A 15,404-nucleotide genomic window follows, 5' to 3' on the forward strand; every position below is an offset into this window, starting at 1 on the left:
TTCTATGTTATTTAAAAGTTTGCACATGGCAGAAAACTTGCAGTTTTTTCGACGTTTTTGCTTGTTTACAAGCTAAAAACGTAGAATAGGGGTTATGTAGACAAAATTTGGAACCACATATTTGTAAACTCTCAAGGGACTTTTTTAATTTCTCAAGGGATTACTTTCCGCTGTGGGTGATCACTTGCGATCTCATGGAAAAAACGTGACTTGTCACATTTACAAACGTTATATAACAATTTTAAAAGTGACATGTCACCTTTCTTATCTCAACGCACGTGTGTCTGAAAGGCGATCTATAAAAAGCGTCGCACAAACAATGGATTGCGTAACTAAAACACGAATAAATAATCACTAGCACTTGAAGTGCGTCCTGATACAAGTCGTAATTGAAGTGGTGCATGGGCTGTTAAGTCATGTAAGTACGTGCCATAAAACTTCCGTACAGTCTTTTTCTTAAGCTTAAAGCCAACAATCTCTCGGCACAGTGTGTGGTGATACCAGCTAGAATTGTGGTAGCGGAGTATCAGTCTTGGAGATCTGCTTTTATCTTCCTTGTAAAGGATGTCTTGCATATCAACCAGTGTGTCAAGCAGGCTTTGTACCCTGTGGCTAGCTGTTCCCCGTACATACAAAGATGTTGTTATCAGAGAGCAGCGGAAATCAACAGCTCTTTTTGTTTCTTTTTTGCCAGTTGTTAGGCTTACTGCTTCCTCTAGCTTCTGTTTACATTTTTCATCCTGGATGTGTGATGGTAGCTCCGTGAGTAAGTTGTCGATGTGATGTGCGATGTCATGCATTGGTTCACATGAGAGTATTTCATAACTTCCCAGATTTAAAGATTCCAGTGAACTACTTGGGCTGTTGAAGAGGAGAGCTGGCACTCGGCTTACACCATGGAGATTTTCATCCAAGAGATCTTGTAATTCCTTTTTGTTGTTTCCCTCAAATATTCCCCTCCCTCCTAGTTCTAATTCTAGCTCTTCTCTTGCTAATGCATTGAATGGTTTAGGCTTTTGAAGGAGAGAGTTTCTCTTTCCTATAGCTCCTTGCATTACTATCTTTTGCCGGTCTTCTAAAGAAACTGCTTCGCAGCGGAAGCAGTAGTCAAGCTCACACACTCTGAGTGCATGTGCTCCACATCCAGAACAGTAGTAGTGGCCTCCTTTTTATTGTCCACTCTCAAATTCACGTGAGGGAGAGTCCCCATGAAAGAATCTCATGATGTCCTTAATTTCAACCCCATCTTTGGTTTTTAGATTTCTTTGAAGGTGCTGGAGACAACAAAGGCGTGTTTCCACATACGCAAGCTGCTCAACATCACAGCTCCTACACCTTGCAACGATGTAAACATGGGGCTTTTCTACTTCTGTCTGGATGTTCAGTACCTTTCCTGAAGCTGCTTTGTACTCATCATCTGTCATGTAGATGGCAGGGTCATAGAGGCAGTTGACTGTGAATATGATGTGGCCAGTATTTGCAAGTGTTGAGTGGTCATGCCATATTTGGAGGTGTCTTGTGGTGGATATTTTCTGCAATTTCTTCCTCATTTTCGTGAGTCCATCATCCGGGTTGTATTCATTTAGTCTCGTTAGTTGGGTAATGACATCCTCTCTAGACATTTCTGAGTAGTACTCATCAGGCTTAACTTTCATGAACTTTTCATGCACTTCCAGTGTTTTCCTTCTTATTTCTTCAAGAGGCTGTTTTCTTCCTTGAACAGTGAAAGTTGTTGTGTGAATCTTGCCATCTGCATCAATGATCAGCTTTTCATACTAAAATAAGAAAAATAGTAGTATCCGTATGGTTAATAAAGCAGAACACCACAACAACTCAACCATAGTGCCAACATAACACCTTATTGCATTGCATGACTGCCTTGTTCTTTATTTACACAAATTATTCACTCTATCAGAATATTTGTTTTTACTGAAGCCAATCTCATTTTATTTTAAGAAGTACTACAAGAAACTCCATTGATTGTCGGACATTTTTTTGCAGAGTATTATTGTGAAGTTCTACTTGACAAGACTTCAATCACTGTAGACCTTGAGCCAGATTTGAGAGCTTATCCCTCTCAAAGGTAATGACATATGTATTTGCATTTATTTTTGTCCACGAGTGGAATTTATTATTTTATTTATTCCTTCATTCCACTGTGTGGTCATTACTAGGGACAGTAATGTGATGATTTATTTATCAATGACTTATCTTTTCGAAGAAATGAAATGAATTTAATCTTATTCATTCACATGCTCACCTCTCTAGGAACTATGAGCTCTCCAACTGTGAATTCCCCTTGTTGAATTTTGAGCTTGAGCTTTTGCTTTAAGCTGTCATTGGTTTCTGGTGTGGGGAGGGAAATTTCACCACCAAGTCCTTTCAGCTTCTTTCTTCGTGGTTGTCGCTCATTTTCTGAGGGACGGTTAAACCGGTGCAGGTTGACACCTTGAGAAATGAGCCATTCCTGAGCGATTTGGCCACCATTTTTAGCAATCTGCCCCTTCTTGTTTTTGATTTGATATCTTCTTGCTATCTCAGACCAGTTGACCTTCGTTTCATCTCCATATCCTTCCATTTCATTCTTTAAGCCATCCTTGTCCCATGTCATTGCCTCAAAATTACCAGCATGACGTTTCCTTTTAACGACAGGTGTTTCATCAAGCTCTGAAGTTGTCTCCTTTCTTTTCATTGCAGCGTGCTTTCCTTCAAATGACGAATCAAGACGCTCTCGTTGCCTTGCAGCATATGATTGTTGCCCACCAAGACACCTGAAAGATCAATGACAGATTTTACTTTTAACTTTAGAATTATGTTCATGTGCATTTCCCTGTTCTTGTTGAAGTCAGTGCCCATTCAGGGCACGTATCATATTCATGTCACAATTTGCATATAGTGTGAGTGTTAATAACTATTCTTTTGTAATTCAAGAAAGGCGCACAGAAGCATACAGTGATAGTGATTGACAGGTGATACGCGTAGACCTAAGAATGATGGCAAAAATAAAGATTTTTTCTCCATGTTAGAATGCTAATTATTGGCTTCATATATTTATCAATTTTACTTCCCCCTCCCCTCGCCTAAACCTGATAATTACCTCAAGAGGGAAGTCTTCTCCCATTCGTCTTCCACTTTCTGTTTGAAACTTCTGTAAGAAGCTCTCCTTTCTCTCTTGGCTTCTGTTGGACTCTTCCTCTTTTAAAGCTGGAGCTCTGGGATTTTGGTTAACACCTCGCCAAATGATGTACTACACGCTTTCTGGAAGGTAGCATCTATTTTATCATACAGAGCCCTCGCAATTTGCTTGGCTTCCCCTGCCTTGCATGGCTTGATCTTAGCCTCTTTGCCAGCAATAAAAAATGGATTCTTCTTTGCCATTCCCACAAACTGATTTGACTTCACGGGGAGTAATGCCTGAATTTGAGGATAGCGATGATAGCACCCTTTGCAGTTTGCAAACGAATGCTCAGATTTTAACGTGGGCGCCATTTTTTCCCAGTTTTGAATAGTGAATGTTTCTAAGTACTTTTCCTTCTCGTCCTTTTTTCTTGGGTTCCAGCTGCTAAACAAATCTCGGAGAGCTGGTATTTTCTTCTGAAATTTCAAAAAGTACTGGCGCTCTTTTAACTGAGCGGTACATTATATGCCCACATAAATTATGAAAACATCGTAGATCAGATTTCGATGGTTTATTATTTCACCATCAGAGAGGTTTAGAGAAAAAATACATTTGACATCGGCAAACTGAATGCAGCTTAATGTCAGTAATACCTTTATTTGACTCCGAACAATGTCTGAAACAGCCACAAATACTGTTAGTTGTTCATGTTACTTAAGAAATTGTTTTTAAAATACCAACAAAACTACACCTCGTAAATTTAGACCCTACTTTGGTAAAAATAATACGTTTCTTCCGATGATTTCTTCAAAAGAAGTAGCTCTCCTTCGTCCGCCATCTTGCTTGCCTTCCAAATTGCCATAGCAACAGTGACATCCGCTGTTTCTAAAACCCGTAGGTTCACAAAAAAAAATGGCGCCCAAAAACAAACCGAAGTACGACTCGCGAACCTCTGCTGCAGGAGCATTTTATTCGCACCTTAGCTGCGTGTTTGTCACAGAATATTTACATGGAACCTCAGTCAACATGTTGTTGACTGGAAAGGCTGCATTGAAGCACTAGAAAAAAATCAGTTAGGAAGAGATTTTCCACCTTCTATCAGAAAGTGCCTAAATTTCTTGTAGCACACTAAACCGAAAGCTTAGACTTCCTTGCCAGTAAGTTTAAGACTTCTCATCTCATCAACTACTCTCCTCAAGCGTTTGGCATCTTGAGGCAAGCACAAAGTGCTCTTGCAAGGCAAGCATATTAAATTGGCGGGAAAATATCCGTTAGAGTGTCACGTGACAGTTCTCTAATGACAGTTTGTGTTGGAAAAAAAAAGGAAAAAAAATATCTAAGTATTTAAGCCCACCATGAGCCATATACACCCATTTTTAATTTTTAAATAAATTTTTTTATTATTTTATCCATTTTCAACCCTGACCCAGGCCTTAACGTAGCTGAGCAATTACATATTTTTGCTAATCAAAAATATTATGTCTGTTGAGATGCAGTTAACGATTGTATTGAGTGCGGTTGATTTGATTCAAAATAATTTGCCTACCTTGTGGAAACGAGCAACATCTACGTGCATTTAATTTTTTCACCTGCAATTAAGTTTTCTTACCTGCCTTGAATTTCAACTCAAGCCGGGCCTCGATCATTGGGTGTAGGGTAAAACGACATAGTTAATTTGACATAATTTATAAGGGCGTTTATACCACACCCCATGTGCAATTTCTGAAGTGAAAATGCAGTCATTGGATTTATTACTTAAAATCAAATATGGAAAGTACAACCATTCCTTCACATACACAGTGAATAAATAAATAAAATGGCAGTGGCACTTCCACAAGGTATTCTTTATCTATTGTTCTTGATCGAATTTGAATTAAGCCATGTTGAATTTTGCCGAGGAACAAAAACCGGAGAACCCAGAGAAAAACCCTCAGAGCAAGAACGAGAACCAACAAGAAACTCAACCCACATATGACGCCGGGTCCGGGAATCAAACCCGGGCCACATTGGTGGAAGGCAAGTGAACTTACCACTGTTCCATCCCCACTCCCCGTAAACATTACTTAAGGTAAACATTACTTAACAAACTAGAACATACCGCGTAGAGGGGTAAAAAGGTCTATAATGCAATTGTACATAGATGTTTCAGGCCCCATGTATGGTATGTATGGCGGATTTGGTCATCTCTTTCAGATATCTTGTACAGTGTGTAGGGTTAGCACATAACCTTACCCACTCTAACAGATACCCAAGGTTGAACAGAGACCAGTCAGAGTGAGCCGTATGAATTGCCTTGATCACCCAAACATATTTTAGGGTTACTCAGAAAACCTGGACGATTATATGGAAACCAAGCTTAAATGTGCTCTACAGAGTTATCACATATTTGGTGATCCCTGGTGGCTTCAAACAAGTATATATTTACACCATTCTAAAGCTGAAACATAAGAAAAACATATTTGTACCTATCCTTCAGTCTACTGAAGTGAACAATGTACAAAAAACTAACATGTAGTACATGGCTCTGAAGCGAATGTGAACTGTGGTACTCCAAAGTGGTTGTAGTGTCCATACCTCACTGATATTCGCAACATTTCAGTAATTTTAGAGTATTTACAAACTGCATGGTGTTCTTTGTCCACTATGACTCTGCTTGTAAGAACTTCCTTTACAAGAATGCTCCTTTCATCTAGAAGTTTTGTGTACTTGTTTGTCAAGGCAAAGAAGACATTTTGCAGCCTATTTATACTTACCATGTGGTTCTGTTCAATGTAACAAGTGGTTTTAGCAACATACCCACCATTTTCTTCGCTTGAAATAGCAACTTTTAAGCAAACAAACACCTCTTTAGGAAAGTTCCAGGTTATCAGAATCACCCAAGGTCTTGAGAAACATGGTTTTCGGCACATCTTCCTTACAATAGCTTTGTTCCAGTGCAATACTGCTCAAGTGGCGGTGAACTTGATTTGAATGTGTCAGGACACTTGTGTTTTATTTAACATCAACAGTTCACAATTCCTTTTTCCTCTTTGTTCCTTCATCCACCTACAAACAAATCACAAAACCGGTTTTTACTTTAACTTGCACTCATAACTGAGCATATATTGACGAGGATAATAAGTAATAATAATAATAATAATAATAAGCGGCACACTTAAAATTCATTAAACAAGAAATATATCATTATAAATGTATCTGACAGTTTTGGTAAGGTTACTGCCCTGTCCCTAACATGCATATAATGGCCTGGAATAATTGATCAGAGAGCCCTGGGAAAATGATGAAAAATTAAATGACAATTCATCTTGTGGCTACCCCTCTTGCACATTTTTCTTAATTTTTGCAAACCAACAGGCACATACATCTTCCCTTCTTTATTTTTCAGCCCTTTATTAATTGCTTCTACAGCCTCGTCCACAAACTGGTCTTCGACGTGGAGTACCCATTTGCAGGGAATGATTGACCCCCTCCTGCCTGATGTTTCCGACCCATTTTTGCGAAGCAGGAGGGGCTGTTGTCATTGTTTTTTAATCCTGTAACCACACTATAAAATGAGAACAACAACAAAGTTGTTATGATTCCATGGTATGAGCCAGGTATTTCGCCTCACATAGTCACAAATCTCTGGCTACGAAATATGTGATACTTTAACAATTGCAGTCTTTATAGGGAAAGTCAACGAAAATCCAGATATTACATCTACACTATTAACGCCACTGCACAAGGTATTGATTAAATTGATGTTTTGACTAACTGGTAGTGCCATGCATCTGATGCATGTCCGCTATGATGGGCTCCTGTACCACCATAAATGTAATAAAAACCATAAATGTAATGCCAACCATAAATGTAATAAAAATTGACCATAAATGTAATACTAAGCATAAATGTAATAACTTTTAACCACAAATGTAATAAATCCACTAACCATAAATGTAATGAAATTTGCCCATAAATGTAACAAACTGAACAACCATAAATGTAATAAGGCTTAACTATAAATGTAATAAACTGGCTACGACTTTCAAGTAAGGGGCCGCAAACTTGTCATTCTCTCTGTGCACTTCTTACTTCAGGACACAGGATTTGTTCATCAAGTTAGTATTTTAACCCAGAGACCAAAACCCAAGAAGCTATAATTATGGTCTGCGAACATTAAGAAAGTACCCAAAGTATGATTAAAAAGTCTATATACCAGAGCGTTTGAAGTACTGGGGGTTTATGACATTCCATCCATTTGAAGGAGCTTGCAGTTCTCTTTGAGTCAAGACGAATCCAGTCAAACATCACATTACAAGGAATACGCCTGTTTATATTTTTATATTTTCCCATATATCCTCCCAGATTTGCAAAATTGTTCTCTCCTCTTACATGCGTCCGTGCCGACGTTATTCGGCCTTCAAGCCAATGTCACGCAAGGTGGCAGGGTGGAGAAGTGGGGGGGGGGGGGGGGGAGTGGGATGTTTCCTATTGGAAACAGAATAATCAACAGAGATAGAGCCTCAGGCTAGAACTGCTGACTTACACGTTGTTGGGTGGGGCAGGTGGTCAATGTTCTAGACTATTGTAGTAGTACTGGTACGGTTTTAAAAACAGAGAAGCAATCTTAGACATCCCTTGAGGCACACGGGCAATACAAGGGTAAAATACTAAACGACATTCTATAGAACAAAACTCGTTTTATTACAACGTTAACACAATAGCGGCAACTTAATAATCAAGGAAATTGTGTAAAGAGTCAGGTTTGCACTGCAATCATATACCTGTTATTGATGATTGCGAATGATTAAAATAACTTTAACATATGTGGAAAACAGTCTTTTACATTTTCTAAAGTGCTTCCGTTCTATGTCCCAGACCATCCAAGGCAAGAAGTTTTCAATAGTATCTAATGTATAAGAACCTATTTCTTTCCTTTTTTCCAAAAGATGGCTGTTACGTACATCCATGTTCCAACGCCCGTGAAAAGAAGATTTATCCAGGCATTTATCCACTGAGGACTGTTTATGGTTTCTTTTAAAGCCAACACAAGCCCACTACCTCATCCATACTGCTTTAGAATCTGTCTCATGCTGTAGAGACCGGGATACATGTCTCTGTTAGCGCTTATTTTTGGTAGCCTTGTAATGTATTGAGAAACTAAACTTTTGAATTTGGTCGATGTGTGACTTAGAGCATCATATGTATCGACAATTGTTCGGTTATGGCGTGTCTTGGATAGATTAACTATCATATCGAGGATCTCCTCTGGCAGCGATTCCAGTGTCAGTTCCGCTGCAACTTCTTGTTCTTGTTGTTCTTCACCATGTTTTTCAGAGTTTGTAATATTTTGTTCATCGTTACAAAGTACTACATCATCCTCAATGCCATATTCATAATCGTTGTGTTCATGTTCATTTTCTTCACCATCTTCAAGATTGTTTTCGTCTGCTTTTATTTTTTCGGAGGAGTCTGTTTCGTCGTCACTTTCTTGATTAACATCACTTTCTTGATTAACCAGGCAGACATAGTGGATACCTTCATCTTCTGAAAAATGACCCAGAAAAACCGAGCCAGAGGTTCGCAGTTCTGAGGACTAATGACAGTTCTCTCCTCAGGACCAAGACTAGAAATTACAATTATCTCTACAAGGTAAAGGTTAGCCATGGCTTGAAGAGTTAACTGATCGCCGTATGTTGAATTTTGTGCCATTGTATTAAGATATTCAGACCAGTGCATTGCTGCAAATAGCTCTAGAGGACTTCCATCCACGGCATTGGGATTGTCTGATAAAAATTGAAAGACCTCGCGCCGAAGTGTTTCATTAGACCTGTAAATCTCGACATCTTGCAAAGCATGAGCTACGGCTGCGAACTGGCAGTTACCGTCTCCTGAAAACGCTCCACAGTCTCGATCAGCGCCGTGTAAACGACAGGGGTAACCGCATTAAAAGCGATGCGGTTATAAGTGACATTTTACTTGCAAGTCTGGATACGTTCTTGCTTGGTCAGCATAATTTTCAGCATAATTTTTGTAACGGGCAGAATAACAATCCGACGTATCTCCAACAAGAATCTACACAAAATTCAATAAGATTCGGACAAGTGACAGCTCTTTAACATCCTGCTCCCTACCAACAGGCAAAGTGCAAGACATTTGTAGTAGTAAGACTTAACTTTTGATAACACTGATCAAACTTGGAAAATCAACAATTAAATAGCTAGCAGGCTTGTAGCCAGGTTTGAGTCTACTTTTCAGAGAACATTAATATGAATTAATTACTGAATACAGTCTTTTTTAAGCAAATTAAGAAATTTCTAGATACATTTTCATTCATAACTGCAGAAAAAAAAGGATTGCATTCTCCACAAACCCTCTAATGGGGACAATGTAAGGTCTTGGAATACCACTTTCTAAATCCTGGCTAAAAGCCTGCTGGTTAGTAAAGGGAACTCCAAAAATATCATTTTGCAATGGAATTGCCCTCTTGTTCCTCATGCCTTCGACAAGAGTTGTTGCCAATTCCTTTTTTGTATCACTTCTTCTGAAATTAACTTCATAAGCTTGACATAAAGATGGATTCCACTCTCTCTTTTCTGGTATCCACCGCTGTTTGAACTCGGAGATTTTCGCCTCCTTTTTCAGCCAACTTGCAAACGAACTTCACGTCCATAATTTTGGCTTTTCTTCAACAAATTCAGCCCATCTACCGCAAAGGCGTACAGGAAGTTTCGAAACACATTCTTCAGGGATTTGTGAGTTAAGTTCATGAACAAACTTATGTTCCTTGAAAACAACTCTCAGTTTAGAAACTATTTCTTGATACTGTCTGATCTGCCCACTATTTTCTTTCACTCTGACTGGAAATTCATCTCTGCACTTCTTTGTTTCTGACACTACCGTATCCACACGGCCAAAACGCTCTTTGAGCGCAGTCCACGCCTCCTCGTATCTATCTGAACCTGGCATGAATTTTGCAAGACACTACACACTTCCACAGAATCTAACAAGAATTTAAGCTTCTCCATTGCATCGTAAACCTCCCTACCTCAACCTTAAACGCCGCCTTGAATTTTGAAAACTCTAATGGATTCTCGTTGAATTTTTGGCATGCTTGGTTTCACTATTTTGACAAAGGCTGGTAGCATTTTCTCAAATAACTTATCAATGTTCGACGCCTGTACGCTTGGGTTCTTAGGACTTGTTTTCGTATCAGCTTGACCATGCTCACTTTTCTCACAGGGCTCACTTAATTCATCTTTCGCTAGTTCGGGTTTGGTGAAGTTAGTTGCCTTGATAGGAGGTTTATATCAATAACATCTTTTCAGCAGTATTCTTGCCTAAGCGTGAGTCCCGATCGCTCATATCATCAACAGGTAATTTAAGCAATTCTTTATCAACCTCACTGTTATTTGATATACCTTCCATGGCGATAGCGTCCTCGAATTCACATTCGAGTCGTAATTCTTCAGCTTTCTTATTAAGCTACAAAATCTTCGCACGCTGTTGTCGCTCGGCACATAAGCATTCAATTTTATCTGCAAACTTTTGCTCCGCTAATTTCACCTCCAGGGCTAACTCTTCTGCTTCCATTTTCTTCCTTAGAATGAAGGCCTTGATCTTGACGAGGTCAATTCAATCAACGTTAATGGTCGTGGGGCGACGACTAAACACAATGACTGGTTTGTTTAAAACACAACTTTACTCAACACTTGAGATTTTCTGACATCTTACACAGCGAACAACACACACAGCTCGCTCCATTGAAAATCCTATCTTCTCCACAGTGGCACGTGGCCCATAGCAACATGACGTATTAAGTTCTGAAGTAAGACATAACCTAATAAAAATAATTTGGGATCAATATAACATAAATACGTTTACAGAGTGATTTTATGATTGTGAAAATTAATTGAGCCAACATGACAAATAACAAATAATGAAAAGAGAGAACACATCTTGAACGAAACATCGTAAGAAAACCGGGTAGAAGAAAACGAAAATGAAAGAGAGAGACTAAAAGAAAGGCAAGGAAAAGCTTTCCCGGGCAAATTCATCCCCGCTACGGCACTTTGTTTGTGATCGCCGGTCAACAACAATGCAACACAACAACAACAATCTTTTTATTTCGTGCCCAGAAGAGTTACAATAAATAAATACATGCAAGAGGAAAAATTTACAATAAAAAAAGAGCACAGCCACTTAGAAATAGCTAAGGCTAATCGAGCTAAGTGGCTGGGCTAAGCGGAAAAAAATATTGCAATTAAGGTTACACAGTATAAAAAAAAACGGGACACGATTTCCATTCACACACACACATACAAAGACAGAGAACAAAAAAAGAAAAGTGTATGTACACACAGAAAAGAAAAATAAAGTTCATCAATGTAACCAGTTAGTAGTTGGAGATAATCAATTCTTTTAAGAGATTTTTGAAACAAGCACGACTCTTAGATTTAAGTGAGTCATCAATGGAATTCCAAACTTTAGCACTGAAAAAACGAATGTTAAATTTTCCGTAATTAGTCCTTGCTTTTGGCAGATAGTATGAAATCTTACTTGCCAGTCTGGTCAACTGATTTTGGCTTCTATTTCGCCGCTGGTTTCCTGTCCTTTCCTGCTTGCTAGTGCTTCATTTTCCTTTTGTTTCCCTGTGTTAGAATCCATTCTTTTTGTCCTTCCTTTCCACATTACCAGCTGCTAGTACTCCAAATATCCGGGCCAAATTTACGGTTCTGGGAAGTTTTCTATCCCCTTGAGCCGCCGTACAGTCCATACAAATCAATTCGACCATGATTTGATTGCGAAATAATGTTTTCAGTGAATTGCAATGGACTATTTTGGTGAGGAGAATCTGGGGGACGCATATTTGTGTTTCATTGGTCGGCGGCATGACCGCGTTGACAACCACTTTAATGAGGTGTGATAAGCTTGCAAACCTTTTGGAGCGAAAAACTCTGGCTTTATTTTTGCGATGATTTCACATTTATATGAATGTAATGTGAACTACCTAGGTTTACCAACCTGATCCAATCGGGACAACCACTCCATGGAGTTTCATAATCTCCTTTGCCATCCGAACATTTATAACATCTCTGCTTTTGATGGCTTTCTTACCACCTGGCCTGCACTGTTTCCAGTGCAGGCTTGAGGTTTTTGGATCTTAAATGATGTTTTGTTGTGTCAGCTGTTATTTAAAAGTTTTGTTAATTTAGGACGTTTGCGAAATATTGTGTTATTCATGCTGAATTCGTTTCACGTGAGCGACTTTCCTGTGTCAGTGTAAATAAACATGCTCGCAACAACAGCAAAGTTGCTGCCTGGCTGTGCTAAAAGTTCGCTTAAACCACAACATATTTTTACATTTCTATGCTCTTTGACTTTCTTTTAGTTGGTTTGGATACAAATATTACGCGGAAGTAGTTGGACTTTTGCACAATGGCCCGTTGAAAATGTGCATTTTTAAGCTGTTGGCATTTATGGCCAAGTAGGCTGCAAACAAAAAATTATTTCGTATTGTGTGTATTTTAAAATTGTGTGCTTTGTATAAATAAAGGTCCAATTTAATCCAGGGAAGCTAAAACAATTCCTAATATTTTATAATTTTGAAGCGGTGAACTCGATAATTTTCCTATTTTTCACTTGACACCATTGCTAAAAATAGGCCAGTCACGGTCCAATGGAAAAAAATTCAAAAAAAATGTATTTTGCAATATTTACAAAAACTAAGGTGATTTCATTTACTTTTGAGTTAAGATAGACTCGTAGGCAAAGTTTGAAGGCAATTGTGATACTGATCCGAAATTCGGCGGACCGGAATTATGGCAACTGCCTCTTAAGTCATCATTTCCTGAGCTGATGTAAATTTTTTTTGCACGGCCTTAAAGGGAGAATAACAAAATGGCCAGGTTCAGCCCGGAATAACCTTTGCCCACAACCACTTAAGATACAAGCCTGTAAGCAACCCAGGGGGGTACTCGGGATTTTTAGTGACTGGGATGTTCTCAGTGGAAACATCTCTTCTCATTAATTAGACGTTTAACCAATTTAGCAACTGCCTCGACTATCTGTGATTCCTCTTCTTTAAGATCATCGCACCTTGGTTGAACGTAAAATTCATGTACGATTGCCGCCACTGTATGTTGAAACGTAACCACATTAGGCCTTTTCTTGGGGCCGGTGTTCACAATTAGAACTCCAAGTCAGAATGAGACAACACAACTTTTAAAAGTGTTGACCCTACAGCTTTCATTAATGTAGTATCTTTACTACACAGTAAACTCGTTACGTAGAAGAAATTAGTAGTAGAAATTCTTCTTTAATCTCTTCTTTCTCGGCACTCTTCTTTTGAAGTTTTCGAACAAATCGTAAGGGCCATGCCGTCACTCTGAGAAGTCAAAATACTTGTAGCTTTGGTGTCTCCTCCTAACTCTTTTCTCTAAGGAAGAATAATTCTTTTCATTCAGCTCAAACGGGGCAACTGACTTGTCAGAGTGCCCTTTGTTGCGATCCATTTCACTCAGGGATGAGGTATCGTACATAATCTGTGGACCAGCAGGCTGTTTGGCCATCTTTTCCAATGTGTTTTCATCAATTTCGTCCCACAAAAGGACACTTGGTCTCTTGATCACCGGGCCAAGATGTTCCATGCCACCACCACCACCACAATTGATTGCTAACGAGTTCTTTTGTGAAAACACCTCTGGTGGCTAAGGATATCCCCAGTGCGAGACCTTCAGGGTTAACTGTGAACGGTTGTAATGTTCAATCTGCATCTCTGGTGGTAACAATTTACCAATATGAGCTGCATCTGCCTGGCTGGCTTTGTGACCACGAGATAACCAGCCACTGTTTTATGGTCAGTATTGCCACCAGCAGCCAGAAAATCAATCCCATAGACTTCCACAGTGGCACTCCTGATCTGTAGTTCTGGAGCCAAAAGAATGAAGTCCTGTCTGTCCTTCACTCCCTTCATGACCAGACTCTTCTATGGCATTTTTGAGTCTTTGCAAGCATTGTGGTCACAGTGTATTTATTAAAAGCACTGATGTGCTACAGGTTGAAGCTAGCCAATCCACAGCCCCTATTTCACCAGAGGAGCATTTGAAATCGATGTGGGGCACTTTATTTTACTTTATTACTGAAAGATATCTCAGGTCATGCAGTATAAGGGAAGAGTGGTAGCAGCCTTGCGTTGTCTTCCCTAGTTGCATGACAGGATGACATGGATTATTCCTTAGCACAGCCATTCTCCGTCCATTTTTGTGTAAACCACAGATATATCTATGATATGCCATGCATGCCAAACCACAAATAGCAAGGAAACAAGCATCTCTGTACTGAAACACTTTTGACATATGATTTGTCTCAGAGAGACCTTTAGAGGCAAGGTGTATTAGGGCAAGGTAGATGTAGCTAGAAAGGTGTTTATTGAGACCCATGGAAGTGGGATCTCCAAGAGCAGTTTTTACGTTGGTGAATAGAAGAAGAGTTTCATAGTTCCATATAATTGCAGAAACAGGATCTCCCATACTGAGCCAGAGAATTTCATAGATTCTCTTCAACTTGATGTTCTTCTCACGAATGACGTCATCTAAATCTTTCATTGCTCTGCCCACTGTGGAGACTGACAAATATAACTGTAATTTGCGCTGATTAGTTTAGGAAGGTCGTACTCACATTGCCGTTTTTAAGATCAATGCTACAGTGTGTTTTTCATTGGATCTACCTGTACTTTTATCAAAAAACGAAAATAGAGAGAAAAAACACGCCAGCAAGACTCTTGAGTACAAAATGGAATGTAGGTTTTTTAACTTATACACACTGTGTTCTATCATTAAGCATAGAAAATTGTAAATTGCCACCCAAAACAGGCCATCAAAAAATCTCCTATTTCTGAACAATCTTTAATGATACATGAATTTGCCATCACCTAAAGTTCCTGGAACTGGCTTTAACATTAGAAATACACCTACAAGGATGATTTGCCTGCATACAAATTGCTTGCTCATATCTCTTTCATCTGCAATTTCTTGGAGTAAAGCATTCACCAACAAGAAAATGTGTTTGCTTGATATGCACGCTTCATCCCAAAAGATAGTATTAGTAGCTTTCATCCTTGTAACACAATGGGGAATCGAAGTTGCTCTTGCTATTACCTTTTCAGCTGGTATATCTGCTGTTTACAGGGCATAAGAATCAATAAATAAATTACTGTTGATTGCTCACAGTGGCCCCCCTGGTATGAAAAATTTAATTTTTTTATCTGGAGGGAGGAGGAGAAAGGCCTGCTTCTCAGAATCGCAAA

At 39.1% G+C, this 15,404-nt stretch overlaps 1 protein-coding gene, 1 long non-coding RNA gene and 1 pseudogene across 3 annotated transcripts in view; all 3 read left to right on the forward strand.

Moving 5' to 3' along the window:
* The window catches only part of LOC144648402 (uncharacterized), a 210,110-nt pseudogene that overhangs the window by 82,547 nt on the left and 112,159 nt on the right, over positions 1-15,404 (forward strand).
* Positions 47-15,404, forward strand: part of LOC144648406 (uncharacterized) — a 167,449-nt gene continuing 152,091 nt past the window's right edge. The window contains exon 1 of the mRNA XM_078507975.1: positions 47-282. The gene's annotated coding sequence lies outside the window, so the exon portion shown is untranslated. The remainder of the gene's footprint in view (positions 283-15,404) is intronic.
* Positions 1,556-3,028, forward strand: LOC144648684 (uncharacterized). Of its 2 annotated transcripts, XR_013569730.1 has the most exons (3): positions 1,566-2,083; positions 2,698-2,897; positions 2,960-3,028. It is a non-coding gene; the product is annotated as an uncharacterized LOC144648684 (long non-coding RNA). The 2 variants fall into 2 exon arrangements; XR_013569729.1 differs by having other exon boundaries at positions 1,556-2,083; positions 2,698-3,028.

The sequence above is a fragment of the Oculina patagonica genome, chromosome 4, assembly GCF_052425735.1.
Source record: "Oculina patagonica isolate OP01 chromosome 4, crgOcupat, whole genome shotgun sequence".
NCBI lineage: Eukaryota > Metazoa > Cnidaria > Anthozoa > Scleractinia > Oculinidae > Oculina > Oculina patagonica.